This window comes from Mirounga leonina, unplaced genomic scaffold, assembly GCF_011800145.1.
Source record: "Mirounga leonina isolate KUSES-001 unplaced genomic scaffold, KU_Mleo_1.0 Mir_154, whole genome shotgun sequence".
Taxonomy (NCBI): domain Eukaryota; kingdom Metazoa; phylum Chordata; class Mammalia; order Carnivora; family Phocidae; genus Mirounga; species Mirounga leonina.
Window position 1 is genome coordinate 16,305,097 of NW_023270389.1, and position 13,363 is coordinate 16,318,459.

Genomic DNA, 13,363 nt, shown 5'->3' on the forward strand with positions numbered 1-13,363 from the left:
AATCATAGTATGTTGAATATACTGGGTTACATAAAATGTATTAGTAAGTCTAATTTCATTTGTTTATTTTAACTTTTCTTGTGTGACCACTAAAAAATGTGAAATTACCTGTGTGGTTTGCATCTGTGGCTGACATTATATTTCTCTTAGATAGTGCTACTCGAGGCTGTGCTTCGTTCCCAGAGCAGCCACATTTTTCCTGGGAATCTTATATAACCATTGAGCCCAGTTCAGTGCCTGCAGTCCTTTATGCCAACATCAGCCGACTCAATCCACAGTGTTCCTCCACTTAACCTAAATGCCTTTGGTTTGCTAATTACAGCTAGAGTATGGTTACATATGTGCTATGTTATTCTCAATAATACTCATAGTTCTTGTTCTCTAATTATTTCAAATTGTCATATTGTAGTTCCCCTTTTAGGTTTTGCAGATATAGCTATGATAATATAAAGTCCTTAAATCCATAGACTGAAATGATAGGATCTGGTAAAAGCAACTTATTTCTGTCTACCAACACTAAAATAAATCTAGGGTAGAATTTTCTGGGCAGCCTTATAACTTTGTGACTACTGAATCAGGATGATTATTATTTTTATTAACTTCTCAACATAGGATATACTTTTAAGTTGGATAATACTTAATAACATGAGCTAGATTAAATGGTTGAAGTGTTTACCTAATTAGTTTCATATGTCCCAAACATATTAAATTAGCAGAAATATAGACCTTTTCCATAATTCCAAATTCGGAATTTTTCTATTTCTGCTTTTGAAATATAAATGCATAATTTCTCTGTAAAAAATACCAGGTATTTTTTGTACATGATGTATTTCACTGTCAAAGTCAAAACAACATGAATTTAAATATTATTCTCAAATTACACTAAATAATTAATTCAACATATGCTATTAGTCAATACATTATTCAGTATTTTCTTCATAAGTAAGACATTTCATTACTATAATTTGGTACTAATTATAAAAAATTACTTAAGAAAAAAGGTATATCAAAGAAAAAAATTAGCAGTTCCTTATTAGGATTAATAGTATCTATTAATTAATAGTATCTATCTATACATTTAATAGTATCTATTAAATGTACAATAAATTAATTTATACTAGTCAATAATGAAATTTCAACTTAGAACAATTATAATTTGTTCCTGGTGTGAATTTAAATCTGATCAAAGTATTAAAAGAATGTATTCTTACTATAATGCTGGTGATTAGACAATGTTATTTTATCTATCTATCTATCATCTATTGACTTCTTATTAAAATAAATTGACTCAGATCATTTACTGAATTGGATTCTTTTCACTTGCAGAGCCACTATTTTCCATAAATAAAAAAGCATTTATTCTTTTTTCCCATTCTATCTTCTATATCACTTTCCATGTATTTATGCACAAGTGAAGAAGTGATAACACTTTAGCATGCATATATCACTTAGTTTGTGCTATATTTCTTCCTCATATATAATTTGCATGAGCAGGATTAGACCGAATATAAAAATAAGTTTGCTTACAACCTAGTTTGCCACCACTCCCTCCAGCTGAACTAGATGAAACACTATGAAACATGCCCAGGAAGAATGGTGTATGTTTGTGAATCTTCCTGAATCCTGTAGAAGCCCACCTGGCCCACACAGCCATACAACATGGTCAGCAATAAATCTTACCTCTCATTTGACATGACCTCTCATTACTTGACACTATCAGTCAACATAGTAAGAATTTCAGCCAAAATAATTTGGTGTCATACAGATAAAAAGATCAGGATAATTTACTTCTATAGACTGAACATATGGGCAATCTTGATCAAAGAAATAAAATAAGATCCAAAGATAAAATAAAACAGAGATAAGAAGAGTTAAGATGGTGGAGTAGTAGGGGGACCCTGAGGTTGCCTCATCCCTCAAACCAACTAGATCAACATCATATCATTTTGAACAAAGAAAATTGACCTGAAGATTAAGAAAACAATCTGCACAATTGGGAGGAGAGAATGTGGCAAATAAGAGGTTCAGAGCCCTGAATTGGGGGAGAGAAAAGCCACAGTGTTATGGAGGGAAAGGAGCCATTTTCACAGAGTGAAGTCAGGGAAAGAAGGAGAGAGTGGGAAAGAGAGGAGCATAGGGTTCCCACAACATGCTGCAGTGAGGGGATCCCCTGGGTAGCACTGGGAGAGATCGCTCCCCTTCCTGAAGTATGTTTGGAGGGTATTTGCCTCCCTAAGGACAAAGGGCCCACTGTGAGTCATTGAGCAGCTGTTCAGAAGCAGGCGACAGGTACATGCAGAGGGCAGATGGTTTGGTTACACAGCTTTTCACTCTGCATCACAATGGACTCCAGCCACTGTGTGTGTACTGTGCAACTGCTTTTCTGGGACAGAACAGTGAGGGGTGTGCTGCAAGTCTCTCCCCTGAGGAGGGGGAGGGAGTGGGTCTGCACCTTGCTGGGCTCTTTAAGATTTGGAGTTTTGAATCCCAGTTGTGTGCCAGAGATAAAACACAGGAGAACTGTGGCACCAGGAATGCCAATGGCTGGGCACAGACAGGTTGAGACTGTGAGTGAACTATCACAGGCTGTGAGTTCTCCTCCCTAGGGATGAGAGGTCAGGGTGACACCAACTTCCACACCCGCCCTATCCCTCAGCATGGTTGGATTTCAGAGAGAAACACAGTGCCTCCAGTGGAGGCTGGAACTGCTTACACCAAACACCCCCCCCTCCCAGCCCCCGCACCTGGCAGGGGCATCTTTGCAAAGTTAGGTCTGACTATGAGCCAGCACATCTGGCCTCTCCCTCAGAAGACCAAATAAGCACCTCCCCTTCCCATGTAACAGGCTTATCTTAACAAACAAATCAAAGCATGCCTAGTTAAAGGTCCAAACACCCCCCACTGCAAGCAAGAAGGAACTCTGTAGAAGACTGACCTGTGGGAAAGAGCTGCTAAAAAACACAATAGCAGGGTGCACACAGCATAGACCAGAAACACTTCCTGAAGCACCAGGCGCTGGACAGTGTATGACCCCTTCTTAATATAGTATTACTCTCAAGAGCAGGAAACATAATAAGCTTTCATAACATGCAAAAGACAGAAACCTAGACATAATGACAACAAGGAGGAATTCTCCCCAAAAGAAAGATCAAGAAGAAATCACAGTCAGGGATTTGCTCAAAACAGATATAAGCAATATATCTGAACAAGAATTTAGAGCAACAGTCATAAGAATACTAGCTGGGCTTGAAAGAAGCATAGAAGATACCAGAGAAACCCTGGCTGCAGAGATAAAAGACCTAAAAATTAGGTCAACCCCCCCCCCAAAAAAAACAACTATAACTGAGATGCAAAACTGACTGGATGTAAACACAAAGAGTACAGAAGAAACAGAGATTGAGTAGGTGATATAGAAGATAAAATTATGGAAAATAATGAAGCTGAAAAGATGAAGGAAAAAAATTATTACATCACAAATATAGACTTAGGGAGCTCAGCAGTTCCACAAAATGCAATAATATCCATATCATGGGAGTCCCCGAAGAAGAGTGGGGGGAAGAGGGCAGAAATTTGAACAAATTACAGCTAAGAATTTACCTAATCTGGGGAAGGAAAGAAGCATTCAAATTCAAGAGGCACAGAGAACTCCCCTCAAAATCAACAAAAACAGGTCAACATCAAGACATATCATAGTGAAACTTGCAAAATACAAAGATAAAGAGAGAATTCTGAAAGCAGCTGGGGGCAAAAGGTCCTTAACCTACAAGGGTAGACACATAGGGTCAGCAGCAGAACTGTCCACAGAAACTTGGCAGGCCAGAAAAAAGTGGCATGATATATTCAATGAGCTAAATGGGAAAAATATGCAGCCAATAATATTTCATCCAGTAAAACTGTCATTCAGAATAAAAGGAAAGATAAAGAGTGTCCAAGGAAAGCAAACACTAAAGGAGTTAGTGAACACTAAACCAGCTCTGCAAGAAGTACTGAAGGGGACCCTTTCAGTGGGAAAGAGAGACCAAAATTAACAAAGATGAGAAAGGGATGGAGACCATCCACAAGGAACAGCAAATTTATAGGTAATACACTGGCACTAAATTCATATCTTTCAATTACTCTGAATATAAATGGACTCAATGCTTCAACCAAAAGATATAGGGTATCAGAATGGATAAAAAAACAAGACCCAGGGATGCCTGGGTGGCTCAGTCAGTTAAGCATCCAACTCTTGATCTCAGCTCAGGTCTTGATCTCAGGGTCATGAGTTCGGGCTGCACATTGGGTTCCATTCTGAGTGTGAAGCCTACTTAAAAACAAACAAACAAACAAAAAACCCAAAACAAGACCCATCAATATGCTATTTGTAAGAGACTCATTTTAGATCTAGAGACACCTCCAAATTGAAAGTGAAGGGATAGAAAACCATCTATCATGCTAATAGACATCAAAAGAAAGCTGGAGTAGTCATACTTATATCAGACAAACTAGATTTTAAACCAAAGACTGTAATAAGAGATGAAGAAGGGCACTATACCATAATTGAGAGGTCTATCCAATAAGATCTAACAATTGTAAATATTTATCCCCCCAACTTGGGAGCAGCCAAATATATAATAATTAATAAAAAACTTAAATAAACTCATTGATAATAATACAATAGTAATAGGGGACTTTAACAGCCCACTCACAGCAATGGACAGATTATCTAAGCAGAAGATCAACAAGAAAACAATGGCTTTGGATGACACACTGGATCAGATGTACTTAACAGATATATTCAGAGCATTTTGTCCCCAAACAGCAGAATACACATTCTTTTTGAGTGCACATGGAACATTCTCCATAATAGATCACATACTGGGCCACAAATCAGGCCTCACCCAGTACAGAAAGATTGAGATCATACCATGAATATTTTCAGTCCACAACACTATGAAACTTGAAGTCAACCATAAGAAAAAATTTGGAAAGACCACAAATACGTGAGGTTATAGAACATTCTATTAAAGAATGAATGGGTCAACTAGGAAATTAAAGAAGAAATTAAAAAAAAATACATGGAAACAGACAAGAATGAAAACATCATAGTCCAAAACCTTTGGGACACAGCAAAGGTGGTCAATACAGGTCTTCCTAAAGAAGCAAGAAAAATCTCAAATACACAGCCTAACCTTACACCTAAAGGAGCTGTAAAGAGAACAGCAAATAAAGCCTAAAACTAGCAGAAGGAAAATAATTAAGATTAGAGCCAAAATAAAATGATACAGAAATAAAAAAAAAGTAGAACAGATCAATAAATTAGGAACTAATTCTTTGAAAAATTAACAAAATTGATAAAGCCCTAGCCAGACTTATCAATAAAAAAAGAGAAAGGACCCAAATAAATAAAATCATGAAGGTCACAACCAACACCGCAGAAATACAAACAATTATAAGAGAATATTATGAGCAATTATATTCCAAAAATTGGGCAATCTGGAAGAAATAGATAAATTCCTAGAAATATATAAACTACCAAAACTGAAATAGGAAGAAATAGAAAATTTGAACAGACCCATAACCAGCAAAGAAATGGAATCAGTAATAAAAAATCTCCCAACAAGCAAGAGCCTAGGGCCAGAGGCTTTCTGGGGGAATTCTACCAAACATTTAAAGAATTAATACCTATTCTTCTGAAGCTGTTCCACAAAATAGAAATGGAAGGAAAATTTCTAAACTCATTCTATGAGGCCAGGATTACCTTGATTCTAAAACCAAAGACCCCACTAAAAAGGAGAATTACAGAATTACATTATCTCTGATGAACATGGATGCAAAAATTCTCAACAAGATACTAGCTAATTGATCCAACAGTACATTAAGAGAAGAATTCATTACGACCAAATGGGATTTATTCCTGAGCTGCAAGGGTGCTTCAGTATTTGCAAATCAATCAACATGATACACCACGTTAATAAAAGAAAGGATAAGAACCATATGACCCTCTCAGTAGATGCAGAACAAGCATCTGACAAAATACAGCATCCTTTCTTGATAAAAATCCTCAAGAAAGTAGGGGTAGAAGGAACATACCCCAACATTAGAAATGCCATTTATGAAAGACCCACAGCTAATATCATCCTCAATGGAGAAAAACTGAGAGCTTTTCCCCTCAGGTCAGGAACATGACAGGGATGTCTACTCCCACCATTGTTGTTCAACATAGTACCAGAAGCCTAGTTTAGCAATCAAACAAAAAGAAATAAAAGGCATCCAGAATGAAAAGGAAGAAGTCAAACTTTCACTATTTGCAGATGACATGATATTCTATGCAGAGAACCCTAAAGACTCCACCATAAAATTGCTGGAACTGATGCATGAATACAGTAAAGTTATAGGATACAAAATGAATGTACAGAAATCTGTTTCATTTCTATACACCAATAATGAAGCAGTAGAAAGAGAAATCAAGAAATTAACCCCACTTAGAATTGCACCAAAAACCATCAGATACCTAGGAAAAAACTAACCAAAGAGGTAAAAGATCTGTATTCTGAAAACAATAAAACACTTGTGAAAGAAATTGAAGAAGACACAAAGAAATAGAAAAACATTGCATATTCATGGATTGGAAGAACAAATACTGTTAAAATATCTATACTACCCAAAGCAATCTACACATTCAATGCAATCCCTATCAATATAACACCACCATTTTTCACAAAGGTAGAACAAACAATCCTCAAATTTATATGGAACCAGAAAAGATAGCTAAAGCAATCTTGAAAAAGAAAAGAAAAGCAGGAAGCATCACAATTCCAGACTTCAAGCTGTATTACAAAGCTGTAGTGATTAAGACAGTATGTTACTGGCACAAAAACAAACACATAGATCAATGGAACAGAATAGAGAACCCAGAAATGGACCCACAACTGTATGGTCAACTAATCTTTGACAAACAGGAAAGAATATCCAAAGGAAAAGAGATAGTTTCTTCAACAAATGATGTTGGGAAAACTGGACATCAACAAGCAGAAGAATGAAACTGAACCACTTTTTCACACCATACACAAGAAGAAATTCAAAATTGATGAAAGACCTAAATGTAAGACAGAAAACCATCAAAATCCTAGAGGAGAATACAGGCAGCAACCTCCTTGACCTCGGCTGCAGCAACTTCTTATCAGACATATCCCTGGAGGCAAGGGAAACAAAAGCAAAAATGAACTATTGGATGCTCATCAAGATAAAAACTTCTGCACAGCAAAGGAAATAATCAACACAACTAAAAGGCAACCAATGGAAGGGGAGAAGATATTTGCAAATGACATATCAAATAAAGAGCTAGTATCCAAAACCTATAAATAACTTATTTAACTCAACACCCAAAAAACAAATACTCCAGTTAAGAAATGGGCAGAAGACATGAATAGACATTTTTCCAAAGAAGACATCCAGATTACTAACAGACACATGAAAAGTTGCTCAACATCTCTCATCATCAGGGAAATACAAATCAGAATGGTTAAATTAACACCTCAGGAAACAACAGATGTTGGTGAGGATGTGGAGAAAGGGGAACACTTGCACATTGGTGGGGGATGCAAACTGGTGTAGCTACTCTGGAAAATAGTATGGAGGTTTCTCAAAAAGTTAAAAATAGAACTACCCTATAACCCAGCAGTTGCACTACTAGGTATTTATCCAAATATGCTGATACAAAAATGGTGATTCAAAGGGGCACATACACCCCAATGTTTATAGCAGTATTATCAACAGTAACCAAATTATGGAGAGTCCAATTGTCCATTGACTTATGAGTGGATAAAGAAGAAGGGTATACACACACACACACACACACACACACACACACACACTGGAATATTACTCAGTGATCAAAAAGAATGAAATCTTGCTATTTGCAATGATGTGGATGAAGCTAGAGTGTATTATGCTATGGGAAATAAGTCAGTCAGGGAATGACAAATATATGATTTCACTCACAGTGGAATTTAAGAACAAAAGAGATGAACAGAGGGGAAGGCAAGGAAAAATAAACTAGGATAAAAACAGGGAGAGAAGCAAACTGTAAGACTCAAATATAGAGAACAAACTGAGGGTTGCTAGAGGGGAGTTGGGCAGGGCAATGGGCTAAATGGGTGATGGGCATTAAGGAGGGCATTTGTTGGGATGAACACTGGGTATTGTACGTTGTATGTGGGCGATGAATCACTGGATTTTGCTCCTGAAACCAGGGCTGCTCTGTATGTTAACTAACTTGAAGTTTAAAAAGAAAAAAAAGGCAGGCCTGGGAGGACAAAGGCTAATGTGATTGGAGTGCAGTGAGCACAGGGAGTAGAAAAAGGAGGTAAGAGGCAGGCAGGCCCAGGGTCATGCTGGGTCTCTAAGCCTGGGTTTCAAATTTTGGGTCACAATCAATCAATGGAATCAGGGAGTGCTTTTTATCTTCTTTATACTTAAAAAATTAAGTAATTAATTAAAAAAATAAAACAAGCATTTAAATAATATAGCAAAACTCTGGATTTTTTCCATATAAGCAAACCCTGATTTATAGAACTATTTTAATATGTTAACTAATTTTTATTCTTAACTTTTCATGTGTTAACAATGAACTGTTTTGTGGTTCCATTCAAATTTTAGGATTCTTTGTTCTAGTTCTGTTAAAAATGCCATCAGTATTTTGATGGACCCAAATAGGCAAAGCAATCTTGAGAAAGAAAAACAAAACTGAGGTATTATATTCCCTGATTCAAATTATACTATAAAGCTACAGTAATCAAAACAGTATGGTACTGGTATGAAAACAAACACATAGATCAATAGAATAGAATAGAATAGAGTGTCCAAAAATAAACTCATACATATATGGTCTATTAATCCATGACAAACATGGCAAGAATATACAATGGGGAAAAGACAGTCTCTTCTAAAAATAGTGTGTAAAAAACTGAACAGCTACATGCAAAAGAATGAAACTGGACCCCTCTCTTCCATCATATACAAAAATAAATTAAAAATGGATTCAAGACTTGAATATAAGAGTTGAAACCATAAAACTACTAGAAGAAAACATAGGGAGTAAGCTCTTTGACATTGGTCTAGCAATAGTTTTTTGAACCAGTCTCCACAGACAATGACAACAGAAGCTAAATTAAACAAATGGGATTATATCAAACTAAAAATTTTTGCACAGTGAAGGAAACCATCAACAAAATGAAAAGGCAACCTACTGAATGGGAGAAGATATTTACAAATCATACAAATATTGGGTAAATATCCCAGATACCTAAAGTGCTTCCATAACTTACTATAGGACTTGAAAAGACATGAAGATGGCCAACAGGTACATGAAAATATGCTCAACAAAACTAATCATCAGAGAAATGTAAATCAAAACCCACAATAAGGTATCATCTCAAACCTGTTAGATTGGCTATTATCAAAAAGACAGAAATAACAAGTGTTGGTGGGATGTGGAGAAAAGTCAACCCACATACACTGTTGGTGGGAATGAAAATTTGTGCAACCACTATGGAAATAGTATGGAGGTTCCTTAAAATAGAACTGCCATAAGATTCAGAAATTTCACTTCTGGGTATGGACCCAAAGTAAATAAAAACACCAATTTGAAAATATATGTATCCAACTTTATGTTCATACTAGCATTATTTACAATAGCCAAGATATGGAAACAACCTATGTCCATCAGTAGATAAAGATTAAAAAAAACGTGATATGGGGAGCCTGGGTGGCTCAGTCGGTTAAGTGTCTGACTTTGTTTCAGGTCATGATCCCAGGGTCCTGGGATCGAGTCCTGCATCTGTTTTCCTGCTCAGCAGGGAGTTTGCTTCTCCCTCTCCATCTGCCCCTCCCCTCTGCTTGTACACACACACACACACACACACACACACACACACTAGCTCTCTCTTTCACTCTCTCAAATAAGTAAATTCTTTTAAAAAAAAGATGTGATATATATTATATATATATATTTATACATACATATATATATACACAATGGACTCAGCCATAAGAAAGAATAAAATCTTGCCATTTGCAACAACTAGAATGGACCTATAAGGTATTGTGCTAAGTGAAATACATACCATAAGATTTCCCTTATATATGGAATCTAAAAAAAACAAACAAAACAAAACAAATGAAAAAACAAAACAAAACAGAAACAGATTCATAGATAAAGGAGACAAAGTGGTGATTACCAGAGTGGGGAGGGAGTGGAGAGTAGGCAAAATAGGTAAAGAGGATAAGAGGTACAAACTTCTAGCTGTGAAATAAGTCATGGGGATATAATGTACAGCATAGAAAATATAGTCAATAATATTGTAATGACTTTGTATGGTGACAGATGATAACTAAACTTATGGGGATCATTTTATTATGTTTATAAAGATCAAATTACTATAATATATACCTGAAACTAAGAGGATATTGTTGAGCAGAGATGGGATTACTTGCCTTCTGGTTGAGTCCTGCAACCTCAGAAATGGGTAGGGGCGGACGGGAAGAGATCCCCCAACTCCCTAAATCCACCCCAGCACACACGTGGCCACGTACACACTCACTGGCATACAGCAGCCTCATAGCAACCTGCTGTCAATCATCCAGGGACCTCATATGAGGGTCCGTCCTTCACCCATCTGCTGTTCTGGAGGCTCAGGTGCTCTGACCTTTGAATGTGACAAGTTTGCCTCACTTTGAGGTAAGTGTAAAAGAGTGTTAGTGAGCAAGGGGAAGTGTGAACAAGATCTTGACCAAGCCCAGGGTAAATAAATTTGCTTAGCATTTCTGTTTGTGATTTCTCATGGATTGTCAGGATCTGGCTAACAATTTAAAATTATGTTTTGGAATAGCCACCAGAGTGAGTTTATGCCTAATGCTGTCACTTAAGACCCCAGAGTTAGCTTTCCCCCACCCAGAAAATAATCATGTTAACTTAAAACATTTTTACTTAAGATACGGCTTCCTGTTTTTAGTTTCTGATATGTGGGCTGGGGACAGAACTCATCTCCTTCCACCAACAATGTAAATGGACAGATTCCACCTTTTGCTTTCACGTATCAAGTTAAAACTGTCGTTTCCCTTTTTAAGGTCACATTATGTATGAAATGTGATTGACCTCACCTGTATAAAAATATGAATATGGAATATATAATCATAGTTCTGCCTCATGGTTCTGTACTCCATAGTAAAGCCCAACATACATGCCTTATTCAAATCTTTTCTTGAAACATGAATGTAGATTTCTCTGTTATTGTTTCCATTGTTTTTAAGAGAACCAGTGAATCAAAAATCAATTGTAATTCCCTCCTTGTCGTCAGAGTCCCCAGTGTGAAAGCACTCCATGGTGACCTCAAGAAGTCAGCCTTGCTGACTCATGACATGGGGAAAGCCTGGCCACCAGTCCCTCAAACCCTGAGGAAGTGAAGAAGGAAAAGCCCATGGCATTGCTGGACCCCATTCCCAGGGTCCCACGGGAAGAGCAGCCATGTCCCCCAATCCACAGTAGCTCCTTCCCTGGAGGCTTGGTCACCAGCCCCTGCAGCCTATGGACACTGAAGAGCAGCACCATCCATGGCACCCAAAGGGATGAGCGGCTGCCTTTTCAGGCCACTGCCTAGCTGCAACATGTTTTCCAGAGCACCCTTCACTGAAATGCAATGCTATCGCCAGGGACCTGTCTTCTATCTCTATGTTCTAGGAAGAACCTAGGGATGGTGTTTTTCTCAAACAAATCCAAATGACACAGCACACCTATTATCTGCTCCACAGGGAGCATGTTCTTAGCTTTGGAAGTGGCACCAGCTCTTTATTCTGCAGGGATCAGAGGAAGACAGAGACAGGATCCAAGTGAGTAGTAAGGCAATTGAAGAAACTCGTCAAGCAGCAACAACGGGTGTTCTCTCTCTGCAGGGTAAAATTTGATTCAACCAAAAAACAACTGATGGCTGAAGTCATAGGCTCAAAAAAGAGAAAGGAGGTAAAGATAGTGTTCACTGGAAGCTTGTTGGATCCTATATACTTAGAGATTGCTGGGTCAGGAGGCAGATTCTTCCCAGTCAAAGACTGGGAAGACAAAGATTTTTATGGTAATGATGAGGACAGATTCTTCGATCTGACTGATCTGGTTGAGAAGAAGCCTCTGAAGCAAATGAAGGCTGAAAAATTGACAAGAAGCCAGAGACCTTTTAATCATTGGTTGCACAATAAAATGATAGTGAAAGGGAACTCTCTAAAATCTCTGAGAGGCTAAAAGCCTCAAGCAAAGCTCTATCAGAGTCACCATCTCCAGATGTTTCAGATGCTTTCATGTCAGAAACAAAATCAAAGAGTGTGTTAGATGGTCTGTCATGGAAGAAACTACTTGAGAACTTGGAACTGAGGAAACAAGGACAGACTTAAGGGTTGATAAAACCTGTAAATCCCACAGAGATACCAGAACTAAAAAAGACTGGAAATCACATTAGAAATGTAGAAAAAAAAAAAAGCTAAAAAGCTTACATTGATTCTCTTTGGTGCCATGAAAAAAGGAAACAAATCCACATTAAAAACTGGAACAGTAGGGAAATTATCCCCCCTTCCCAAACACCCAGAACTCACTCTGACTCTAATGAGATTGAAAGATGAGCCTGATGTGGAGGAAGAGGAAGCTGTGGAGGAGGAAGAGAAGGACACAAAGGGGAGTGAAAAGAAAAAATGATGGGTGGAAGAAGTGGGCTATAGCAGAAGTTAGAGCCAGAAGAAGCAGTATGGGAAAGGAGTCTTCTCACATGCTCTAAAGAAACAAAAACCCATGAAAACATGCCTCAGCCAGATGGAACTGAATAATTGTCAATAAGAGATTAGCAAAATAACTTCATCATTCAAGGAACCCCTAGCATCAAAGAATGAAATTGAGAAAAAACAGAAGAGTTGAAGAAAAAGAAAGCTACCAGTCCAAGAAAACATCCACCAAAATTTTCCTCCAAATATCCAGAAGATGGCCCAGACTGCTGTGGATGGGTCCCAAATGAAGCCCAAAGTGATGGTGGCAGGATCCATTTCATGAAAATATTGGCCTTTGATTGCTTCAGAGTTGCGAAGGAAGACTTTGTGGACCAAGTAGCAACGTGGGCTTCTATACCACGGTGAATGGCCAAAGTAGTTCAGATGATCGCTTGTAAAATGTAACTGGTCTTCATGCTCTTGGCTTCTAAATTAATCTACCTATCTTATTCTTATTCTCCTGAATTTAGTATTTATATTTAACAGTGTTTGTGTAGGGGCGCCTGGGTGGCTCAATCATTAAGCGTCTGCCTTCAGCTCAGGTCATGATCCCGGGGTCCTGGAATCGAGCCCCGCATCA

The 13,363-nt window shown here is 37.7% G+C and overlaps 1 pseudogene; it reads left to right on the forward strand.

Annotated features, from left to right (window-relative positions):
- LOC118013791 overlaps nucleotides 1-13,149 on the forward strand; it is a 157,880-nt pseudogene extending 144,731 nt beyond the window's left edge.
- The last annotated feature ends 214 nt before the right edge of the window (nucleotides 13,150-13,363 follow it).